The sequence below is a fragment of the Vipera ursinii genome (assembly GCF_947247035.1).
Source record: "Vipera ursinii genome assembly, chromosome: 1".
Classification (NCBI taxonomy): Eukaryota; Metazoa; Chordata; class Lepidosauria; order Squamata; family Viperidae; genus Vipera; species Vipera ursinii.
The window spans coordinates 71,021,986-71,044,964 of record NC_139512.1 but is presented as its reverse complement, the minus strand read 5'-3'; the positions used below and the strand labels follow the sequence as shown (position 1 = coordinate 71,044,964).

The 22,979-nt window shown below is 38.4% G+C and overlaps 1 protein-coding gene across 2 annotated transcripts in view; it reads right to left on the bottom strand.

The window, feature by feature from the left end:
* SLC8A3 (solute carrier family 8 member A3) overlaps positions 1-22,979 on the bottom strand; it is a 236,412-nt gene that overhangs the window by 151,330 nt on the left and 62,103 nt on the right. The window lies entirely within an intron of this gene.

Below are 22,979 nucleotides of genomic sequence, written 5' to 3'. Positions count from 1 at the left end.
TGGAGTCACAGAATCAAACTCCTCCCAGGTGATATCGACAAGACCACCCGTGTCCTGCTCGACAGACTCTGCCCAGTCAGAGTCCAGACCGGTCCGAATCCGAGCGATTTTGTCTGACAGATGCTGGTTAAACTCCTCGGCATGACCCTGCAAGGGTTCCTCCCTCACCTCCTGATTCAGGAGGGAGCGAGTCACCCTAAACAGGGCGGCCGGGTGATTATCTGCGGACGCGATAAGGGTGGCGAAGTGGTTAGACCTCGCCTCCCTTATCGCAGCGAGATAAGACCTAGTATAGGTTCTTAGTCGCAATCGGTCGGATTCGGATCGGCTGGATCTCCAACCGCTCTCTAGGCCCCGTCTCCGACGCTTCATCTCCCGGAGCTCCGCGGAGAACCATGGAGCTCGACGGGATCTGCACCGGGTCAGGGGCCGCAGGGGTACAACTCGGTCAAGAGCCTCAGTGGCTGCCCTTTACCAGGCTTCCATTAATTTGTATACCGCCCTTCTCCCGAAGGACTCAGGGCGGTGAACAGGGCAATACATAATAAAAAACAAGATACAAAAATTAAAAAGTAATTAAACAGCAATGCCCGTAAATAAATTAATAAATTAATATTTATCTTTCTCCAGTCAGTTGTGATAGAGCTCACATGAAAACTAATAGCTCCCCCACTATTAACCACTTGCATCATATTCCCCACTGATCTTTCCATCAGATTGGTTGGCTTGCTCTTTGGCAAAGGACTACAAGGCTTTCAGGCTCCTAGGAGAATGCTATTTGTGTGACAAAACATGAACTGACAATTAGGATAAATCCTGCACCCAGATCAAGGGAGCTGCTTCTGGTTTCACCCTGGTGCTCTCATATTCTCCACTAAGCATCAACCAGATTTTTCAACCACAGAACTATAAGATGATCAATCTTCTGAAGGGCTGATAGTCTTTTAATTAAAAAAAATCAAATCAAAGCAAAACCAAACAAAAATCCCATGACCTGCAAGCTAACACAGAAACTGCTGTCCTGCTTTATCTCATTCCTCTCATATGCCCTTCCAGGTCTCAGCCAGAAAAACAGGGGGAGGGGAGGGAAGAGAGCATAGGAATATTAATCACCTGGAGCTTTGATAGTTTTTAATGACAAAACAATAAAAGAATTCCGGCTGACAGGTCTTGCACAAGCCAGGTGTCCACTATCTCTTGAAACTCAAAGCCAAATGAATGGAGGTAGAGAGGGGATGTGCCTAAACTGACTTAAAACATTAACTGGAACTGGGCAGATCTCTGCAATCCAGTCTGTGATTGCTTGCCATGTTGCTGAAATGTTATAGATCATTTATGGAGCAAGACTACTATTGGGAGAAGTTGGAAAGCACCACTTTAATAATGGAACAACTAAAGGACGTGTTTGTTAAAAATGGCTAGTGAGGTCTCTTCATACTATGGTAAGCAGAATGTGGGGATGAGCCCACAATATGTCTTCTGCATCACAAAAATAATCTGTAATTTGAGCATTAGGCTATTGGATTGTAAAAGACATCTGGAATGCCCCCTGATTTTGATACATGAGCTGGCTGGGTGATTTGGGCCAGTCGCTCACTGAGCCCACTTCATATAAATAACACAAACATGGAAATAAAGATTTGTTTGTTTCTTATTCATGTCTTTACAGAATAAGTATCAGTAAAATTAGCACTGAAAACAACATTTGTAAGCATGATTTTCGTTTTAGCCATGACTGCCTGGTTGTTTAATTATATTATTTATTTATAAACCACACCCAAGTGTCTTAGCTTATGCAACAATGGCTCCAAATGACTTTTTATGAAATTTGAGAATTCATTTGTTTTACTTCTAAATAACTATGATCTTTACATTTCAAAAGGATTTAAAAAAAAAAAATTTCCCCTGAAAATCAGGAGTGGGAAAGCCTGTCAGCCTATACAAAATAGATGGTACTGAACTACAGCTTACACAAACCATGAACAGCTTTCCAAAGATTTTCAAAAATATTTAAATTAGAGCCACATTTTGAAAAGGCTTACTTACTATCTATACTAATTCTGTTTTGATATCAATTATTAAAAATGCACTAGATCAAAATTCCCATAATTTTAAGGAGGTTCTTACTATAAAATAACCATTTATTCTAAATTGAACTCTATACCCTTTCCCCCCCTAAAAGCATTTGGATAGCAGGAATCCTAAATTAGGATGGATTAGATGGAAATGCAGATGGAATGAATAAATCCTAGTTTAAATACAGATAAGGGGATTAAGCGGATCACATGAGCAATGCTCTTGATGACAACACTCTTAACTAAGCATATATACAATGGTGATGCTGATAATGATATTCTTATGGCCTTGGGCAGGTACTCTCCAGATATGTTACAACTGTCATAATTGGCAACCAGTATGGTTCTTTAGTGTTTTGGGAGCTACAGTATCGTCTAACATAACTGGAGGGCTTGAGATTAAGAAGGCTGAGGTCCAAGCAAAAAAAACAAAACATTACTTACTGTAAATGTTGCCACATTTCTTACAATAATCACTGAATCTCTTTGTATTTTTTTTCAAATGAACAGGATGCTACCTGTGAATGAGGGGATAGAGACCTCAAGGGATGCTACATTTGCGCATTCAACAAGTTTACTAGACAATCCATGACCTGTTGAGTCAACCTTTCAGAGATATTTCCTTATCTACATAGAAAAAAAATGGCTGTGAGCAGACAAAAAAAGCAGAGGGTGTGGGAATGATTTCTCACTTCCTGCTGGCTTCCCCATTTACTTTCCATTGGAAATCTTCCTTCCTTCCTTCCTTCCTTCCTTCCTTCCTTCCTTCCTTCCTTCCTTCCTTCCTTCCTTCCTCTCTCCCTTCCTTCCATTCTTCCTTCCTTTTCTCTCCCCCTCCTTTCCTTCCTTCCTTACTGTCCCTCCCTCCTTCCCATCCTTTTTATCCTTCCTTCATTTCTGCTCTCGCCTTGCTTTGCCAGCAAGGGAAAAAGTGAGAAGAGGACTGGGAAGCAGTCAGGGAACTTTTAAAATGAGGATCACATGACTGCAACAATATAGCAGCACTACTGAAGGAGGAGCAGCAGCAGCTCAGATGTGCTAAAGCAGCCGCTTCCCCAAATTTCACTCCCTTAGGAGTCATGGATCCTGGCATTCTTTGAGTTAGCCCATCTGAGGTATCTTTGTTGACAACACTTTGCCCTATGATGCATCATTTCACCCAACCGAAGGTTATGAAGAATCTAACAGGCACACCGGTTTTAGTGGTATATATAGCTTCCATTGGCAGTGCTCCTTCTGAAGCATTTACGTCCACTGCCAAGTTCAAATTCTGCTAAGCAGAATAGTTCTTAACTGGTGAAAGATTGTAGGCAACCGTATAGAGCTCTCCTCCATGTGATTTGAGGAAGTTGTCATTAGGTTTCATAGATAATTATATGCTCCCTAGAGGGCATTTCTGATGGAATTATGTGGTGTCTGACAAGTGTTCTGGGCACTGGTTAAATACACCTGAGCCATTCTCTTGTCCAGAACAAGAACAAGAGGCTCCCATAATTAAGTTAGAAATATCCTCAAGGGAGTATTTACCTTACTACATGAAATAGTCGACCACACACATTATTTTTAAATTTGCAGACTTAAAGGGATTCTTTCCCTTCCACCTACCCTATTCACACTTCTTAAATCTGAGCTAAGAGTCGATCTACTGCTTATCCCGACACAATTGCTGATGCAGGTAGAGCCGAAGCGTTCAAACTATATTTCTCTCCTGTTTTCACTTTACTTGCTTCAGCTACAGTGCCACAAAGCAATGCCACAAATCATTCCCTGTGATTTGTGGGAATGATTTGTGATTTTCAGAAGCAACGATGACTTATTTTGATTACAAATATTGGATAACTTTAGATCCCACTGCAGACTAAATTCTGATACAAGGACAATTCATATGTGATCCTGCCCCCTTATTTTCTGAATGTTTTCAATAGGACAGAGTTTGTTAAATAACATAGGTAACTGTAAATATAACTAGATCAATTTCACCAACAATGTTGAATAGATCTTTAGGCTAGAGTATTGCAATTGAAATAGAGAGCCACTTTGGCCTAATGGTTAAGGCCGCAGGCCAGAAACAGGGAAACCAGAACCTCTGGTCCCATTGGTGGAGCAGTGGGCTAATGCCTCTTAAGTAACACCAGCTGCCTGCAATTAGTGCAGGTTCGAGTCCCACCAGGCTCAAGGTTGACTCAGCCTTCCATCCTTCCCAGGTAGGTAAAATGAGGACCCAGATTGTTGGGGGCAATAAGCTGACTTTGTAATAATGCCGCTTGGGGGGTGGTGGTGAAAACCCTAATAAGCAGGCATATACATAGAATGAAGGCTACTGCTAAGCACATTTGATTTGTGCTTAGATTGTAAACCGCCCTGAGTCTTCGGAGAAGGGCGGGATATAAATGGGATTAAAATAAAATAAATAAAATAAAAAATACTGCAGGCATGAAAGGTGACTGGGTGACTTTGAGCCAGGTACCCTTTTTCAATCCGCAATATCAGGCTCGGGTGACATGCCGGTTGATGAATTCCTCTTGTAACCAATGGATCAAATTTGGTTATTTCAAACCAAACCAAAAACCCAAACACAAAAAGTAGCCTCTGCATGTGTGGCAAAAATGCTGGGGAGAAAAAAGAATGGCAGTTGGAATCAATGTGATCATATCTGTATCTGAAAAATTTTCAGCTGTACTTTGTTGGAAACCTGCCTTCCAAATGCACTTGGCACAATCTTGCTCATGTGTCATTCTTAAGATGTAATAAATCACTGTGACTCCCAGGAAGACAGATTCTGCTAAGGTTTGGTAAATAGTGTTTTTTTTTAATCATAATCCCCATAACAATTCTAAATTTCTTAATGCCTCTGGCAACTATTGTAGCTTTCATCCTACTTGGATCAGTTGTATTGAAGTGGAAAAGAGCTTGTTAATGGGACAGGGATCTTGAATGAATAAACTACAGATTCACTCAGACATTAAGAGAAGTACCGTACTTTGCAGAACAGATTCCTTTCCAAGTTAATCCAATGTGACAGGGCAGGAGTTCATCCATTGATAAGTAAGGGAGAGAAAGTTTCGTCTCAATCTTATTTATAATATTAACTCAGTTTTGTTTATTTGAAGTTTAATGTAATACAGCTAACCAAAACAAAAACCAATCTCTGGATCCACCAATGCATTTTCCTGTTTATTATTATTTTGAATGTTGCTTTGGGCAAATGTCAGGCACAATGTATCTGTGTTGACCACTGTATATCTAATGAAAACTGACCCTGCGAACATATTAAAATACAAACTCTGGTAATTATAGAACAGTCAGATTTCACAGCCTTTTGTTGCTGGTCTGTTCTCAAAAGAGCCCCCTCATGGGACTAATTTTTTTTAATATTCTGGAAGGTATTTCTACCAAACTCAAAGTCCTGGCATTGTCCCATGTATCTGACAGAATTGTTAAAATAATATAATGTTTTATTCCATTAATATGACAAGTGTATTGAGTTCATCATTCCCTATCATTTTAACAACAAAGTTACATAGCGCCAATTCGATCTAGTTGTTATGGCACCAGGCTAAAAACCAGGAGACTATGAGTTCTAGTTTTACCTTAGGCATGAAAGTCAGTCACTGTCTCTCAGCCCAGCTCACCTCACAGGATTGTTGTTGTGGGGAAAACAGGAAGGAAAGAGAGTATTAGGTATGTTCATTGCTGTGAGTCATTTATAAAAATAATAAAGAAGGGATTAAAAATCTAATAAATGAAGATACAAAAAAATGTTTTGTTGTGCTGTCCATGGTGCTGGATCATTTTTCTAAGTGCAGCATGCCTACCTTCTTAGAACTATCCTAAATTAGCTGCTCATTTTGACTGTTAAAACCAGTTCTCTGAATTGCTAAAAGGAACATGTGCTACCAATGTCAATTACCAGTATTAGAGACAAATCATGCATGGTGAAAGCTGTTTTAAAATGGATTTGGGCTGATGACAGATTTATCTGGAAATGTGTTAAGTATAGCCTCTAAATACTGGGCAAGAGGCTGACAGTCCAAATGCAGTTTCATCCCTTAGGATGGAACTAAATATTACAGGAGAAACTGAACAGTTTCAGAAAATGCTTACTCAGATTTTGAATATGGGAGGAAGTGATTGTTTTGATATAAGCAGACAAGCTCAAAGTACAATGGTAGCCATTTATTTTTAAAGTTCTTTTCCCTGTCCATTTGAAGTGACAAAACTACTAGGCTACACTTTGGGATTTTATCTTCCCAATCCAGAAGTAGTTGTTCTGATTTGCCTGAGTCAAATGCACAGTCCAAGATCTTTGGGAATGGATGAATGCATTCAAAAATACAGTACTTAAATATTCAGGTTTTTTTCATCATTTCATCCTTACCATCAGTTTCTCTGCAATATATTTAAAACAATATATTAAAAACTCTTCAGCGTGTTACAGTGATAAACTGAGGTCCCAGCACATGGCATTTTGTCAGCGCTCTCAAATGCTTCCATCCATTTTTTTTCTTTTTTGGGAAAGAAAGGAAATGAGGTGTTAAACCAATCTCTAAGGCAAAAAGATGCACCCTGAACTTAATCCTCACACTTTGACCAGAGGGCAAGGGAGGCAGATGGAACAAAACATCACTCTTTAGTATTTGAATATTCACTTTAAGTTCTTTTTTAAAAGATAACAATATAACAGCAAAACTTCTATGTTATTTTTAATAGAGGCAGAAGATACTTTTTTTAAAAAAAGTAGAGGTCTAAACATGATATCTCCTTCTTTCCTCCCTCCCTCCCTTCCTTTTTTTGAAAAATTAATATATTATTAAAACATATTTATAGAAACACAGTAAATTCATGCTCCATTCAGGGAGCAGGAATATGCATGCAAGGATTGGCATCTATCAAAGTCCTATGGAGTCTAACACTATTTTCTCAGTGCAGATACAGGTAATTCTTAATTTAGAACTGGTCATTTAACAAGTGTTTGGAGTTACAAAGACCTCAAAAAGGGTTCTGTATAGCCTGTACAGCACTTATGGCCATTGTAAAGTGTCATGCCACCACAGTCATATGACCTCATTTTCGATGCTTGGCACCTGGCTCACATTTACAACCATTTGCTGCATCCTGCAGTCATGTGACCACCGATTCAGGAGATTTGTTTTGGACTTAGGATCAGATGATTTGCTTAGTGAGTATCGTACAAACGGTCATAAAATCAAATCTGGTTAATGACTTATAACCAAAATTCTGGTCCCAACTCCAGTGGTTAGTCAAGGATTACCTGTATGCACGTGGATGTAAAAAAAGCCTTTCTCTTTTTAATAGCCTTGACCAGGAACAGACCAGTATGCTTCAGAGTGCCCCAGTCTCCATTAAAAAAACACTGGATGCTGAATAAGCATCTACGGTGTGGGGCAGGTGACAGTCTGGAAGATTTTTCCATTTCATCTGCAAGGATGAACAAGAAAAGCAGCCCCTCACCCTGAACAAGTTGTATGACCCAGATTCTTAGCTTTCCTTTTAAAAAAACCCAGACAAAACATCTTTTTTATAGTCAAAAGATGCCGCTACTCATTTGCTTATTTCATCTATGAGAATTGTGGAATGTAAGGGTTGGAAGGGACCACAAACAGTACCACTATTTCCTCTCCACTGCCAGAATCATCTACTACATCAAACCCAACAGAGGCTATCCCGTGATGCTCCAGTTAGCATCACGTTTATTAGGTGATCTTCAGTTGGCTTTAAGACCTTTACATCCAAAGAGTTTCTCATTTTTTTTCTCTCAAACTGGGGTGATGTAACATGTGGTGTGCCACAGAATTAAGTCTTGGCAATCTTCAATATCTTTTTTTTATTAATGATTTGGATCAGTGAAACGAATGTCTAGTTTTAAAACGAATCTACTTCCAACAATATGCAAACTAAAGGAAAGGAAATTTTTAAGCATAAGTGATAAATTGCTTGCTTAGCACTTTTTCAGCTTCAAAGCAATTAAAATGTTCATAGGGCAGAAAATTAATATTGAGTTCTTCTCTCCACCAAAGTGGAAAATTCAGAGCAAATCTTCATATGAAACAAAACTGTGTGGCACAGCTATTATTTTAGAAGACAGAAATAAAATTAAAAATGATCTTGATAAAGAAATGAGCCAACTCCATGCTCTATGGTGTCTGAACTAGCAGCACGTATCTTTGTTCTGCTAGACAAATGGCTGGTTGATAGCTACAGAGCAGGTCTCTGTATCTACTTCATTCCTGGATTAGAAAAGGAGTGGGATGGAATCGCACTGAAGCTTCTCGGATGGCATTCCTTGACCTCCGGTGTTTGGGTGTGTGTGAATATTCAGAGAATTTCTTCTCCCTGGTAAGTTTGCCAGAGAGGAGGACTGACATCATGTCTGGCCAGCCAATGTCTTCAAAAACTTCACGCTTTGCAATGTTTTTTTTCCTTCTACTCTTAATAATAATAATAATAATAATAATAATAATAATAATAATAATAATAATAATAATAATAATAATAATAATAATAATAATAATAATAATTTTATTTATATACCGCCCTTCTCCCGAAGGACTCAGGGCGGTGAACAGGGCAAGTATATAAAAATACAAAAATACAAAAGTTAAAAAAGAATTAAATACAATGCCCAAACTAAAACAGTAAATACATATATTAAAAAACAACAATAAAATCCCAAACCCATCCCCCCATCAGGCCAGGCCGGCTTGTTAGAATAAGTGCGTCTTCAGGTCGCGTCGGAAGGAGTGAAGGTCAGGCGCCATCCGGAGCTCGACCGGCAACCGATTCCATAAATCCGGGGCGCCCACAGAGAAGGACCTCCCCCTGGGGGCCACCAGACGTGTAGACGTGCATGTTAATTGCTGGCTATGTGCTGGAATTTAGATACTTTCTCTCCTTGTGGACTATAATCAATTTAATAACACTGGAGGAGTCTCTTGAAATAATTAATCATTCTGTATGGAAAAGACAAATGGCAACACGTTGTTTTTTTTAGATTACTGAGAAAATGACTTACTGATTTAACTATATTGAACTTCTACCAAAAAGTCTTGTATATATTACCAACTTGAAAAGACTTTATATCTTTATTCTGTTCCTTCTGCATTCTGCACACAATTCTCGGCTTTCTACATTAAAGCTTAGAAACCTCTTTCCCCCCCTCTACTCTGTGAGTTTGTATATCAACATTATTTCTCCTGTCAGCTGCTTAGTTTTGCTTTTGGAACTCCATATCTGAACTTGAAAAGAGAACCCTGTATTTTTGCCTTCTTTTCTGCTGCCAGCAACTGGTTACAAGAGAGGATATTTGCAAAAATGCTCCTAAGAAGAAATTGAAGGAATTAAAATGTGACTCGGAAGAACTGAGAAGATATTTAAAATATACAGATTAGAATGGATGAGACGGACACAAGGATAGACCTTCTTAACCAAAATTTACTGGTACTGGATTTGAAACAGAAGGAGTTTTTCTGTGCCACAGAGGAATTCCTGACCAGACCCACAACTTAAATGATGTAATTGAAACAGATGTAATTTGAAACAGAAAGTAGACTTCTCTAAAGAAATAGACAAGATTTACAGACTAAATTCAGCATATGCAGCCGGAAGACAACTGCCAAGAGATGTTATGATCCAATTTGTAAGAAAATCTATTAAACAGCAAGTAATTCAGGAACATTACCACCAGAGCTTTAACATTTATGGGAAAGTGGTGCAAATATTCTGAGAAATTACAATTACAATATTAAAGAAACGTAAAGAATATTTTTTTCCTGACAGATCTCCTGAAAAAAAAATAATATTCCCTTTCTCTGAGATAAGCTGGAAAGGGTTATCTTTACCTTTAGAAATCAGACTATCTACATGCTAAATATAATAACAGAAGGTTAACAGAGGGATTTGAAGATTAGTGTAATGTTTAGCTCAACCTGTTGACTGCTTTTCTTCTTTCTGTATGTATGTACATGTATGTATGTATATACATAAAAGGGGAGGAGAATTTACTGCTTTTTCTTTTTTTCAGCACCCAGCCAGGGTGGATCTTACATTTAAATGTTAAATTTAACTGACCACTGTTTCTTCTTTTGCGTACACTATTTTTTTCCTTTTTGTTGTTGTTAGGGATGAATGTACGCTTTTGTTTTGTATTGTTTCATTTTGCTTGTTTATTCTATTGTTTTGTATTTTATTCTTTCTATACAAATGGGCTAAAATAAATAAATGAATTGTAATAAACACAAATCCAAATTTCTTCATTTAGAAAAAAGAAATAAAATTCAAAGATAAAACAAAGGAAACCTCTGATTTAGTATTAATAGGTGTTGAATGTGCTGCATATACATATACTAGAGTTGAATATGAATAAGCAAAGTAGTATGGCTGCTAAAAAGGCAAGTGTAATTTTAGGCTGCATTAAAAGAAATAGTTTCCAAATCACAGGAAATAATATGTCCTCTTTATTTTACATTGGGCAGACTCCATACTGAATATTGTATTCTAACCATTGTACATTAAAAAGGATGTAGAAAAGCTGGAACAGACTTGGAGACAGCAAAGATAACCAAGGGACTGTAAATCAGGAATTAAAAAGAAAGACTGAAGTACTGGGACATATTTAGCCTTGAAAGAAGATTATTAAGGGACATATAATATGATTCTTTGAGTGATTCCAGGGATGTCTTAGAGAAGAACACCATACTTTGTTCTTTATTATCCCAGACAAATAGTTGCTATAGGAAGGCAGATTCTAACAGAATGATAGAACATTTTTTTTAATACCAGCAGTTTTATCATGGAACCAGTTTCTAAGAATGATGGTGAACATGTTCACTGAATATGTTCATGCTGAGAGTCAACATCTATCTATGGGGGTCTTAATTTGGACTCCAGCACTGAGCAGGAACTAGATTTGATGTCCCATTAGATTCCTATAATTCTATGGTATGTGAATTAATTGAGACCAGCTCCATTTTAAATATTAGACTGGTTCTTATTCATGGTGCAATCCAGCACAAAATGTGCAGGGATTTTGGGCAGTGGAAGAGGAGGGGAGAAGTATAATTCCAAGAGCATTTGTTCAGTTCAAAATTCAAGTAAGATATCAAACCTTAGAAGAAGAGGAAGGGGAAGGGGAAGGGGAAGGGGAAGGGGAAGAGGAAGAAGAAGAAGAAGAAGAAGAAGAAGAAGAAGAAGAAGAAGAAGAAGAAGAAGAAGAAGAAGAAGAAGAAGAAGAAGAAGAAGAAGAAGAAGAAGAAGAAGAAGAAGAATCCATGCAGTAGGGTCATCCTTCTTGAGAAAGAGGATTGTTGTGCCAGCCTTGAAATCTGTCTGTGCCCCATCCTCAATAATTTACTGCTGGCCAATCACTCTCCAATCTTTCCTTTTTAGGGAAGATTGCTGAGAAAGTGGTTGTGTTGCAACTGTAGAAGACCCTGGAAAAAATGGATTCTCTGCAGGTAGAATACTGAGACAGCATTGACTGCACTAATGGATGAATTTGATGGTGTGATGGTATGCAGAAATTATCTTAGAGGAAGAACTTCAAATTAGATAATCATCATATAAAAGATATCTCCATCCATAGAAGGAGGGAGTATGGTAAGTGTTTTAGAAGGGACCGTCCCTAGTTTTCCACAAAGTAGAAGGTAAGGAAGGGAGAAACACCTTCAGACTTGCAAGATTCTGTTAATTTAACTGTACAATACAGATAGAGCTGGTATTCACAGTTGTGGTCTATATCTAGACTATTCCTAATGGTTAAAGGTGGAGCCACAATGGCTCCACCTGTTGATTTCTCAGTGGCTTTTGAAACCACAGCCTATGGGGTTTGGGCACTGTTCATCTACATTTCTACTTCATCCAACTTAATATATGAGATTTTATTTTCTTCTGACCACATCCTGGTGAGAGTGGGAGGCTAGAGCTAAGGGCAGACAACATTCTGCTTTAACTTAAGTTCCACAGAGCAGTCATTTTGTAGATGGGTAAATCTTTCTATACAGCCATTTGGCAAATTGAGCAAGATCTCAAGATTTTAAATGCATCCACTACTCCAAAAGGTCCTTGATCTCTGCTATAAAGTATTCTACTGGGAAGTTCAACATAGCCTTTTGAATTATTTAATCTTAGCAGATTTATGCACTTTAAGAAATGAGCGTCTCATATATGCATGTTGATATTTCAATACGATTAGGGAAACTCTTTCTCTACATCCTCCTTAACCCCACCCTCATACAAGCGGAGAAATAATGTGTGAGCATGTATATTAATTACAAAAGTCTGACTGAAAGGCAGAGAGATTTCAAAAAGCTCTTTATTCCTTTGCTCTCCCAAAATCTGCAGCAATATCTAATTGAGATGATTACGATTAGGTTATACAACTGCAATTTAAGAATCACTGTCATGAAATCCTTCTATTCAGTTGACACAAGGCCTTAATGACTATTTCTTCTGCAGATCAAAATGAATGGAAGGATTCATAAGGATAAACATGGGCTGCCAAGTTCTTCCGATCAAAAATAGAAGTTGCCTGAAGATTTGATAAAACTAGTGGCCAGCAACACCACTTGCAGAAGCAAAATTAGACCTACTATACACTCTCTTTCCAAAGCAAGACTCAGAGGTGTGGAGAACTTTTCAACTGAGGAGGGAAAACCTTCTAACCCTAAGATTACAAAGCAAAATTAAACTTTCCTGCCATAAAAAGAAGTCAGGGAAAATACTTTTGGCCACACTTCTAAAATACTTGAAGGGAGCACACCATTACATATTGCTAAGGTACACCAGATAGAAAGGTTCTTTCATATCACAATGAACTGAAACTGCACCAACCACAAACCAATTGTTTAGTCTGCATCAAAAATGGCATGTTAGGGCTTGCTCTCTTTATGATTATGCAAATTCATGTCCTCCCTGTGAGAATTAATTTCATAGACTTCCCGCCAAGGTCTTTTAATGCTTAGAATGCTCCTCACATATTCTCTGCTGACATATTTCATTCAAGTCACAGATTGTTTGGCAGTTGTCTTGAATTGAAGATACCACAGATCCATCCATGCACTATTCTCCTTCATTCCATGTACTTTTCATCAGCCCCCATCATTAAGGCTATATAACAGGTCACAGAGCAGATCAGCATGTCTCTACCTTTTAGCAACTGTCAGGGTATCTAATTTCAGTAGACTGAGTTTACAATTCTGAAAATAACTCCTAATTTCCTTGCAAGCCATCCACTGTATGGTCCAACCCTGTGCAATCTATATAAGTGCAGCAATTAACAGTCTAGACCTAGGGTTCAAGTCACCCTCAATTCACTTTGGTTCTATCACTATCTTTCAAATTAGCCTACCTCAGAAATTTTTTATGAGGATAAAATTGATACGAGAGAATTATGAATGCCATTTAAAGCTCTGGGAGGAAAAGCAGGAATATAATTAACTGGTACATGAATAAAATTAAATCAGGTCATAGAAACAGAAATCTTAAGAGATGATCTAGTCCACAAGTCATAAAAGGGCCAAGTTTGAAGATCCTGATCTAGTCTAACCCCACTGGTCAGTGCAGGAATCTCTGAAGGCTGACCAACCAGCCTGTTTGAAGATCTGTTGCAAAAAAAAAAAGAATTCAACACTTACAAGTCGCATTTCTCTCTTCCACTTATTGCAGCCAATTAATGCTCATAGATCTATGCAGCAAATATGCAGTGAAAATCAAATGAAGGAAATAGGTAATTTTTACAGATATTACTGCCTAAGAAAAGAAGAAAGCATATCAGATTTACAACTTTTGGAACATATCCAGCTTGGAGAATGTCAAGCCAAATACTTAATAATAAAACTTCCACCTTGATATTCTACAGCTTTTCCAGTATAAAAACATTACAAGATAGAAATATGCGACTCCTACTAAAATATCAGTGTTTTTTTCACATATCCCATGTAAAAATTATCCACTCATTTAAATATAGGGAATGTATTAATTTAACTATTTGTCTTCAAATTATCATAATTTCACATTTGAAACAGTTTTAATAAAAATAGTGGTTTATGCAACTACCTTAAAAATGACATCTCTTTTACTTATTAGCAATGATGATGGCCAGCTGTTCTGTCTGGACTGTAGTTATCATGACCTCTGATTGGTGGTCATTTCTTTATCCTACTTCTTTATCCCTCCCACCTGAATCAGGAAAACAAGCACCAGTTGCTTTCCTTTCCATGGATATTTGTGGGCATTTGGTTTCAATTGGCCAACCTTTTGAATGAGTCCTCCTACTCTGGCATCCCTCATATTTGACCCCTGTTGCCTTCAGCAAGCCAAATGATGAGATGTAGAAAACAGACAGACAGAAACACCAGTTCTAATATTATGTCAATTGGGTTAGAAGGGAATATGCAGAACTCTAATCAAGTCCTCTTCTTTTTAATTTGTGTTTATTATTTTTTTTGCATAAACTAAAAGACAAATCTAAAAAAAAGAAAGAAAAAGGTGCAAGAAAATAAAAAGAAAGAAAACTAAGGTTTTACCATCTTACACTACAGACCCGGTGCACAATCTGAAAGTACCATCTAGATTTATGACTCTTGCTCAAGGAGCAGGTAGCAGTCATAACTAGGAGCGCCTTTGCACAGCTTCATGTTGTGTACCAGTTGTACCTTTCTGGGACCACAGTGTTCTACTCATAGTCACCTATGCCCCAGTCACCTCCATAGTGGATAACTGTAAAGCCCTCTACGTAGGGCTACTCTTGAAGAGTATGTGGACATTTCAACTGATGCAGAATGTAGCTGCATGGACAGTTAAATGTGTCTCTAGGATGGCACATTACGCCTCTGTTCCAAGAGCTACATTGGCTCTCAGTTTGCTTCTAAGTACAATTCAAGATGATATTTTGACCTTTAAAGCCCTATATGGCATGTGTCTAGGTTCTTTGAGTGACCTCCTCTTCCTGATCACATCTACCTGTCCATCATATCCAGAAGGAGGCATACGTTGTGGATCCCATCTGCTGAAAAGCTTCATCTGAAGGAACCTGGATACCATGCCCTTTCTGCTGTAGCTTATCATCCCCCCACCCGAGTGAGATTAGCTCCATCCCCATTAACCTTTCAGAAGGATCTGAAAACATGGTTCTTCCAGGAACCTTGAGGATGCCAAGTGGACGCCTGCATAATGAGTGCATTGTGTTTATATGTATATTTTCATTTATATTTACTTTTTAAAAGGATTTAAATCATTGTGATATTGTTGAGGCTATTGGTTTTATGCCACTAGTGTCATATTTAGTGAGATGGGGAGCTAAATAAATAAATAAAACAAAAAAACAAACAAACAAATAAAAAAATACACCATCAAAGCTGACACCAGCCAGAGCATAGAAAAACTCAAAGAAGTAGTGCAAGATCAGAAGATGTGGGGAGACCTGGCCCTTAGAATCGCCCACTGAATGGATATCATCATTATCACCATCATCATCATCATCACCATCACCATCTAAAAAAATAAATATGCCCAGACAATATCAGTGGAACCAATCCCAATATTAGAATTGACAGATTTAGAATTATAGGAGAATGCTATAGCACACCACTGACTTTTCTGGTTCCCCCTATGAATTTGTTGCTGTTGTTAGCTGCGAAGTCGTGTCTGACCCATCGCGACCCTATGGACAATGTTCCTCCAGGCCTTCCTGTCCTCTACCATCTTCTGGAGTCCATTTAAGCTCACACCTACTGCTTCAGTGACTCCATCCAGCCACCTCATTCTCTGTCGTCCCCTTCTTCTATTGCCCTCAATATTTCCCAGCATTAGGCTCTTCTCCAGTGAGTCCTTCCTTCTCATTAGGTGGCCAAAGTATTTGAGTTTCAACTTCAGGATCTGGCCTTCTAAAGAGCAGTCAGGGTTGATCTCCTCTAGGACTGACCGGTTTGATCGCCTTGCAGTCCAAGAGACTCCTGCAGTCCAAGGAGTCTTCTACAGCACCATCGTTCAAAGGCCTCAATTCTTTGGCGCTCAGCCTTTCTTATGGTCCAACTTTCACTGCCATACATCGCAAATGGGAAGACCATAGCCTTGACTATACGCACTTTTGTTGACAGGGTGATATCTCTGCTTTTTAGTGTGCTGTCTAGATTTGCCATGGCTTTCCTCCCCAAGAGCAAGCATCTTTTAATTTCTTGGCTACAGTCCCCATCTGCAGTGATATTGGAGCCCAGGAAAATAAAATGTGACACTACCTCCATTTCTTCCCCATCTATTTGCCAGGAACTGAGAGGGCCGGATGCCATGATCTTGGTTTTCTTAAGGTCAAAGGAGTGCCGAAAAGTGATTTTCGAAGTAATCACTTTCCACTTCCTTCTTCCACACGTCGACCCTAATCCATTCTTAATCTTCATTCTAATTTTTTACTTGCATCAATTGTTATCACTCTCAGCTTCCCAGTAAATCAAGGGCCTGATCTGGCTGGCCGATGGAAGAAAATTGTTAGAGACAGAGGTGTCAGCTATCTAAGTTGGACTTTAGTCTACAGCTCTGAATATATAACAAGTATTAAGAAATAATAATTGACTTCATGCAAAAGATTAGTGATGGTCATTTCATTCACTGGGCTAATTGCCAACTTGTCTCCAAGTTTAATACTGAAGACTGGTTCTTAATATTAAACTTTAATACTACTCTTGTAATGGAACCATGAATTTTATTAACAAAACCAAGGACATACTGCATTCTTACTTTGAAAGCTAATGTTATAAAATTACTAGAGCTACCATATTACCTTACTATGTAACCAATGCACTCAACCGATAAAATCAATAAAATAAACCTTATATAAGCAAGGAAAAGTTGAGATCCAACTAGTTACATCTGTATCATCAACCCTGCAACCATCTGAGCAGTCTTCCTGCACAATTTGCACAAATTTTAAAGTGCATACAAAGCCTACATAGGTATAACAGATCTGTTTTTATAAATGTACACTCTTAAGAAGGATGGTAGGGCCAGGAACTGGAGTATACTTCCACTTTCCCCTTAAACAATTTTCACTGTTTAAGAAGCATATCTGTATGAAGGTACAGATGTGAACACAATAGCAAAATCCTCAGTGAGATCAATGCATCCAAGCAGACATAAAACACTGAAACTGGGGGAAATGGCGAAGACAAGATTTGGCTTGGCATGCCAAATGGGTTGCCATAACTCTGTTATTTTCCTACTCTCAGTTTTGGGGTATCATTTACTCACTGACACATCTTAAGAAATCCCTTTTCGTCTTCTAGGAAAGCATTCTGGCAGTTTCTTGAGCATTGCAAGACTTTTGGGGTGAGATCTAGGATGCAGTACAAGAATGAGTAACCTGTGGACTTCCGCTGGCGGCGCGGCGCCGAAGACAGCCTCCCCTGGCTGCCCGCAGCTCAGCTGTTTGTTTTTTCGCCCGAAACAGCACCGATCAGCTGTTCGGGCGAAATTGAAGCCCCCTCCTCGGGAGAAGAGGAGGGGGTGAGGCCCCAGGTAGGGGTAGAGTTCTCCGAGGCCGCCTGAGCTTTGAGCTTGGGCGGCTGAAGGATCGAACTCCCCCGAAGCCTGGGTTGCTCCCAGCTGGCCGTCGTCTCTGCTCCGAACTTCCTGGAGCAGAGCCAGGCGTCTGCGAACCATCCCTGCCTGAAGAAAGGACTATGATTTAAAGGAGCAGGCAGAGCGGTACAAGAGGAAAAGGTGAAGAGATGAAGAGGATTATTTTATTTTACTCTCAAGCTTGATGGACTATGCTTAAAACTTAAAGTGAAAGTGCGTCACAATTGTAAGTAAAAGATGGCGGCTAAACCTCCCCCTAGAACTTTTCGGAGTGCTGGAAATTCTCCGGTGCAACAACAATCATTACTGCAGGCGTTGCATTCTCCTGATGTATTGACATCGAAGGATCTTGAAAAACATACCCAGTTAATTTTGGAGTCAATGGGTGTTAAATTTGCACAGATGGAGGAGAAATTGGAGAAATTGGAGCAGAGAATGGAAGAAAGGATGGAGCAGAAACTTAGAGAGATGAAGGTAGACATTTTGTCCTCAGTGCATAAAGTAGCTAAATGTGTGGAGGTGCTGGATGATCAAGTGGAAGACTTGACTCAAAAGAATGCTATATTAGAAGCAAAAGTATTGGAAATTGAAGATTTAAAAGACAAAATGGATAGCGAACAGAGTTTGGCTCAATTTTACCAGATGCAGTTTGCTGTTAGAATTAGAGGCCTAAAAGAGAATATTAAGGAAGATTTAAAGCAGCTGGTTTCTGAGGCTTTTGAGGGGGTATTGAACCATCCAGCATCTGAAATAAAACAAGGCATGGACAAAGTGTTTCGTGTGAATTCCTGGATTGCTAAGCAGAGAAAGTTGCCTAGAGATGTGGTGGTTTATTTTGTAAAAAGGGAAATTAGAGATGAAGTTATACAAGCTGCCTATGATACTAAAGTTGTGATTGCTGGTCAAGAAGTTTTGGTTCTAAAAGAAATTCCTCCAAAGATTTTAAAGAGAAGGAAGGACTTTATATTTCTTGTGCAAGAGCTCAAGCAAAGAGATATAAGGTTCAGATGGGAGATCCCAGCTGGGTTGAGCTTCATGTATGATGGCAAAAGGTACTGTTTGGGTACTGTGAAGCAAGCGCATGATTTTTACAACAATGTTTTAAAAGCAACCCCATCAACACTTCTGGAAGCTGCAGAGGGATCTGGAGAAGGAGAACATCAAGAGGATGAAGATGGACAGATAGACGAGAAGGGTACAGGAGGAGATCAAGCTGCAACTCTTTTGGATGATCCTAGAGAACAGAGGGTGACGCGTGCTGCCTTAAAACGCTCAAAAAAGATTAAAAAATAAGACCAGTAGAAATCTATGGAACTTCCACAATATACTTATAGTCAAGTGGTAGTTGTGTTTTTAAGAGTTTTGGGATGATATGTATGGTAACAGAATGTTCAATTTGGAATTAATGGACAATTTACTACAGAGGAAGAGGAAGAAAGTTTTGTGGGTTAATGCGGGTTAATTTGTGTAAGAACTATCTATTATAGCCTATTTTGGCTAGAGAGGTTAATAGGGATAGGTGCTTGTGATGTGTAAGTGAGAATATGTCTAGGTAATAGTGAATTGTGGAAGAACATAGATGGGAATGATGCTAGTTTTCTTTTATTTTAGTTCTTTATACATATTTAGTATTGTTAAGGATTGGTTTACTCTATATAAGCTAGAGAGTGATGGATTTTAGAGTTTATAATTGTTAGTATATGATTGTTTATGATTGCTTTTTAGATATATACCTTGTATTTTGCTCTGGGAAGTCGGGGGGGGGAGGGGGGGAGGAGGGGAAGTAGAGGGGTGGGAGGCAGGGGAGGGAGGAGGGAGAGGGGGAGGGGGGGAGATAGGGGGGAGGTAGGGAGGGGAGGAGGGAGGGGGAAGGGGGGTTTTTCAAAGGAAAATTGTATTTTAAAACTTTTCAATAAAAAAAAAAGAATGAGTAACCTGTGAGTAAGGGCAGGCTCAGGTAAAAAATAAATATACAGAGGTGGTGAAAGATGTCAAGGATTCAGGTGAGGTCTATTTGTAAAGGAGATGAAGGAAAAGAAAGAGGAAATAACCCGAATAGATCCACTCCAGGTTTCTTTTCCCCGATTCAGTTATTAAGATTTTTTAAAACCCAGGTTAAAAAGGTTAGAGATATATGTGCTCCAAAGTCCCTTGAATTTTAAAAATATGCACTAAAATAAATGAAACTTACTTGATAGATTTTAAAGGATTGCAACTGCACATACCAGCCAGTGTTGCACTACTAAGTATTAAAAGAACCAGCTCTTAGAACATTAGATGATTAAAAACAAAAAGAAACAAAACCCTTCCAAAGACCATGGGCTTGATTTTGCTGCCGTTCCTATTAAAGCCTTGAGAACACAAACATGAATTACTCTTGTGCTGAGTCTCAGTGGCAGCAAAGGGGGATTGAAAATTGCTGTTGGAAACTCAAGTAAAAAAGAACAGGGGAAAAAACAACAACTTCCAGTGGGTAAAATATTTGAGTGAAGGTCTGAAGTACATATTAATGGGAGGCAGGCTCATTGGAAAGAAGGCTTTAGGGTACCTAATATATATATTTAAATATATAAATTTAAAATTTACACAAATATGAGCTGTCACCAGTGTGACTACTGCCTGTCGATGGCCTTCAGGTTAGGCTGACACAGGAAAGGTAGCAAGGTAATCTAAATAGTTAAGCATTTGACATATATATATATATATATATATATATATATATATATATATATATATATATATATATATATATATATATATACATACATACATATACACATATATATATATACATATATATATCTGGTGGCTTCAGCTTCCTTCTTCTGGGAGAAGCTGAAGCCACCAGCCTGAGGATGACGGATGGAATTCCGTCGAAATGTTGCTCCTACACCTTCAGTTTTACGCGGGGAAAAAACCCGAATTATATATATATATATATATATATATATATATATATATATATATATATATATATATATATATATATATATATATATATATATATATATATGGATACTAAATAATAACTATACCTGCCTGCCATAGATAGGAGGCTCAAGGGTCATCAGCAGAATTTAGATAGTGGGAATTTTTCCAGGCTCCTAACCTGTAAGAAGATTGATGAAATGATGGCTGCCAGTCTATGATCACAGCTGATCCAATTACCATTTGCAAATGGTCTTCTCACTGGTGGCATCCCAAATTTAGAACACCCTTAGCTGACACCAATGCGCTGCCTTTTCTAGTGGCAAACTGAAATCTCTTTCTATGCACAGAGCTTTTGAAGTAATTTGTGAATCCCTCTGTGTGTTTACAATTCAGTTTGTTTTATTGTATTTATATTCCCAAAATACTTACAGAATCAAAGAGAGAACTTACAGAGGTGAAGCTGAAAACATGCAAAAGAACTGCAGATTGTCAGCTCTGTAAGGAAAGCAAGTGAACATGGAATGTATATTACCTGCATGATTAAGCAGTAATTTGTAAACATTAGATTACCAATGAAATCACAATGTTTTTCAAGAAAATCACCTTGACCAGCTATATGCCCACAGTGCATTTTTCCAGCCCAAATGTAGGTGAGGAAACTTTGACCATACTAGAGTTACAGAAGCAATAAGTAAGAACTGTGGCAGGATCAGCTTCCTTCAAAATTTTGCTTCAGATTTTTTTTCTGGTATTCCTCCCAGGGAATTATATTTTAAAGAATCAAAAAATTGTTTTATCTCTTTCAGTATTTTAATGAGATTCCCCCCCTCCTGTTGCCACTTATAGGTTAAGAAAATGCGTCCACTGCAATCATCTCTGGTCAACGGCTTGTGAAGAACTGGTGCTTACAGTATATAACATATCCCCAAGGAGGCCAAAATCTATTCCCTGATAAATCTTTTGTAGAACTTGGGATGTGAAAGTACTAACATGATACACCTTGTGGATGTTCATTGTGAGTATGTGGGTGTGCACAAAAAAATCCACCATCTCTTAGCTCAGCATAATGGTTTAAAGGACTTCTATTCAGGTTTGCTTGAACACAACTAAGAAACCTCAGCTCAGCCAAGAACCTAACTACATTCAAACAGAAGCTCTCTTACTTTTTGATCATATATGAAATACCAAGGGTGGACAGCAGCTTAGAGTCCAGACCTTGAGACCCACACCTTATGTCCAGGTACCTTTAAATCCTCTTGTGAACGAGCTGAACATCAGTAGAAGCTTAATCAATATGGCAAAGAGTAATGAATCATTATGTGAAAACCACTTGCAAGCAGAACTCCTTGGTCTGAATAATCTGGTGTTTCTGTGACAAACCAGTGACTATTTGACACATCTGATGTAGCACAACATGCAGAATCTCCCCCTGAAGGAACAAAAAATTAGGGTCGGGTAGTTTAGGTAATTAACCATGAAAATGCAGTGAGCATGTGTGATGTAATTTGCTATGATGTCAGTGGGCAGGCACAGATTTTTTAAAATGCCACGTTATTGTTTCTATAGTGCTTAAGACCTGTGCTTACCAGAGCGTAGGAAGTGCATTTGCTTACCAGAGCATAGGAAATCAAGTCACAATGTTAATCAGTTTAGCTCGGTGTGGTCATTCCACGGTAACTGGCATGAGTTCTCTGAGATTAAAGGCAGATATAATGTCCTACTTTACTAGTGATGCCTTTATCATGTAAAATCACTGAAGTATCTGCTTTTTCCTGAGCAAGGTGAGGACAGGATGCTAATTTGCATGCATTCCATAACAGTATCTCACAGAGACGTCAACTAGAATAGACTGTAGAGATATACGGAGGATATAGACTATTATTAAGGCTTTCCTGAAAGAGATGATTACATTGGAGGCATATTAATTCTTTCCTCTTCAACATTTAAATAAAAAATCCTTTGAATCAAAAGAAAGTGGCAATAGAATAGGAGCATGTGACCAAATTCTGTCAAGTGAATGTTTGTAATTAATGTCCAAGCAGACTTCACTAATGGAGGAATTTGTTAACAGGATCTGCTATGTCAGACATTAATATTGTAATACAGTATAATGTATCATTACTTAGTAATATAGAATCCCATTGTAATAAAAAAACTAATTTACTATATGAAAATTATTTGAGTCCATTTTTGAAAACTGATCGAAAGTTTGTTCTCTAAGTAATCAACAGTATGGAACTATTACTGTTTTTTCTTAAAAAAAGAAATTATTGATTTGGTTCATGAAAAGAATAGCTAACTGAGAGCAGCCTTCCCCAACCAGATGCCCTCTGGATGTGTTGGATTTTAAATTTCCTAATTCCCAGTCAGTATAATTCATAGGAA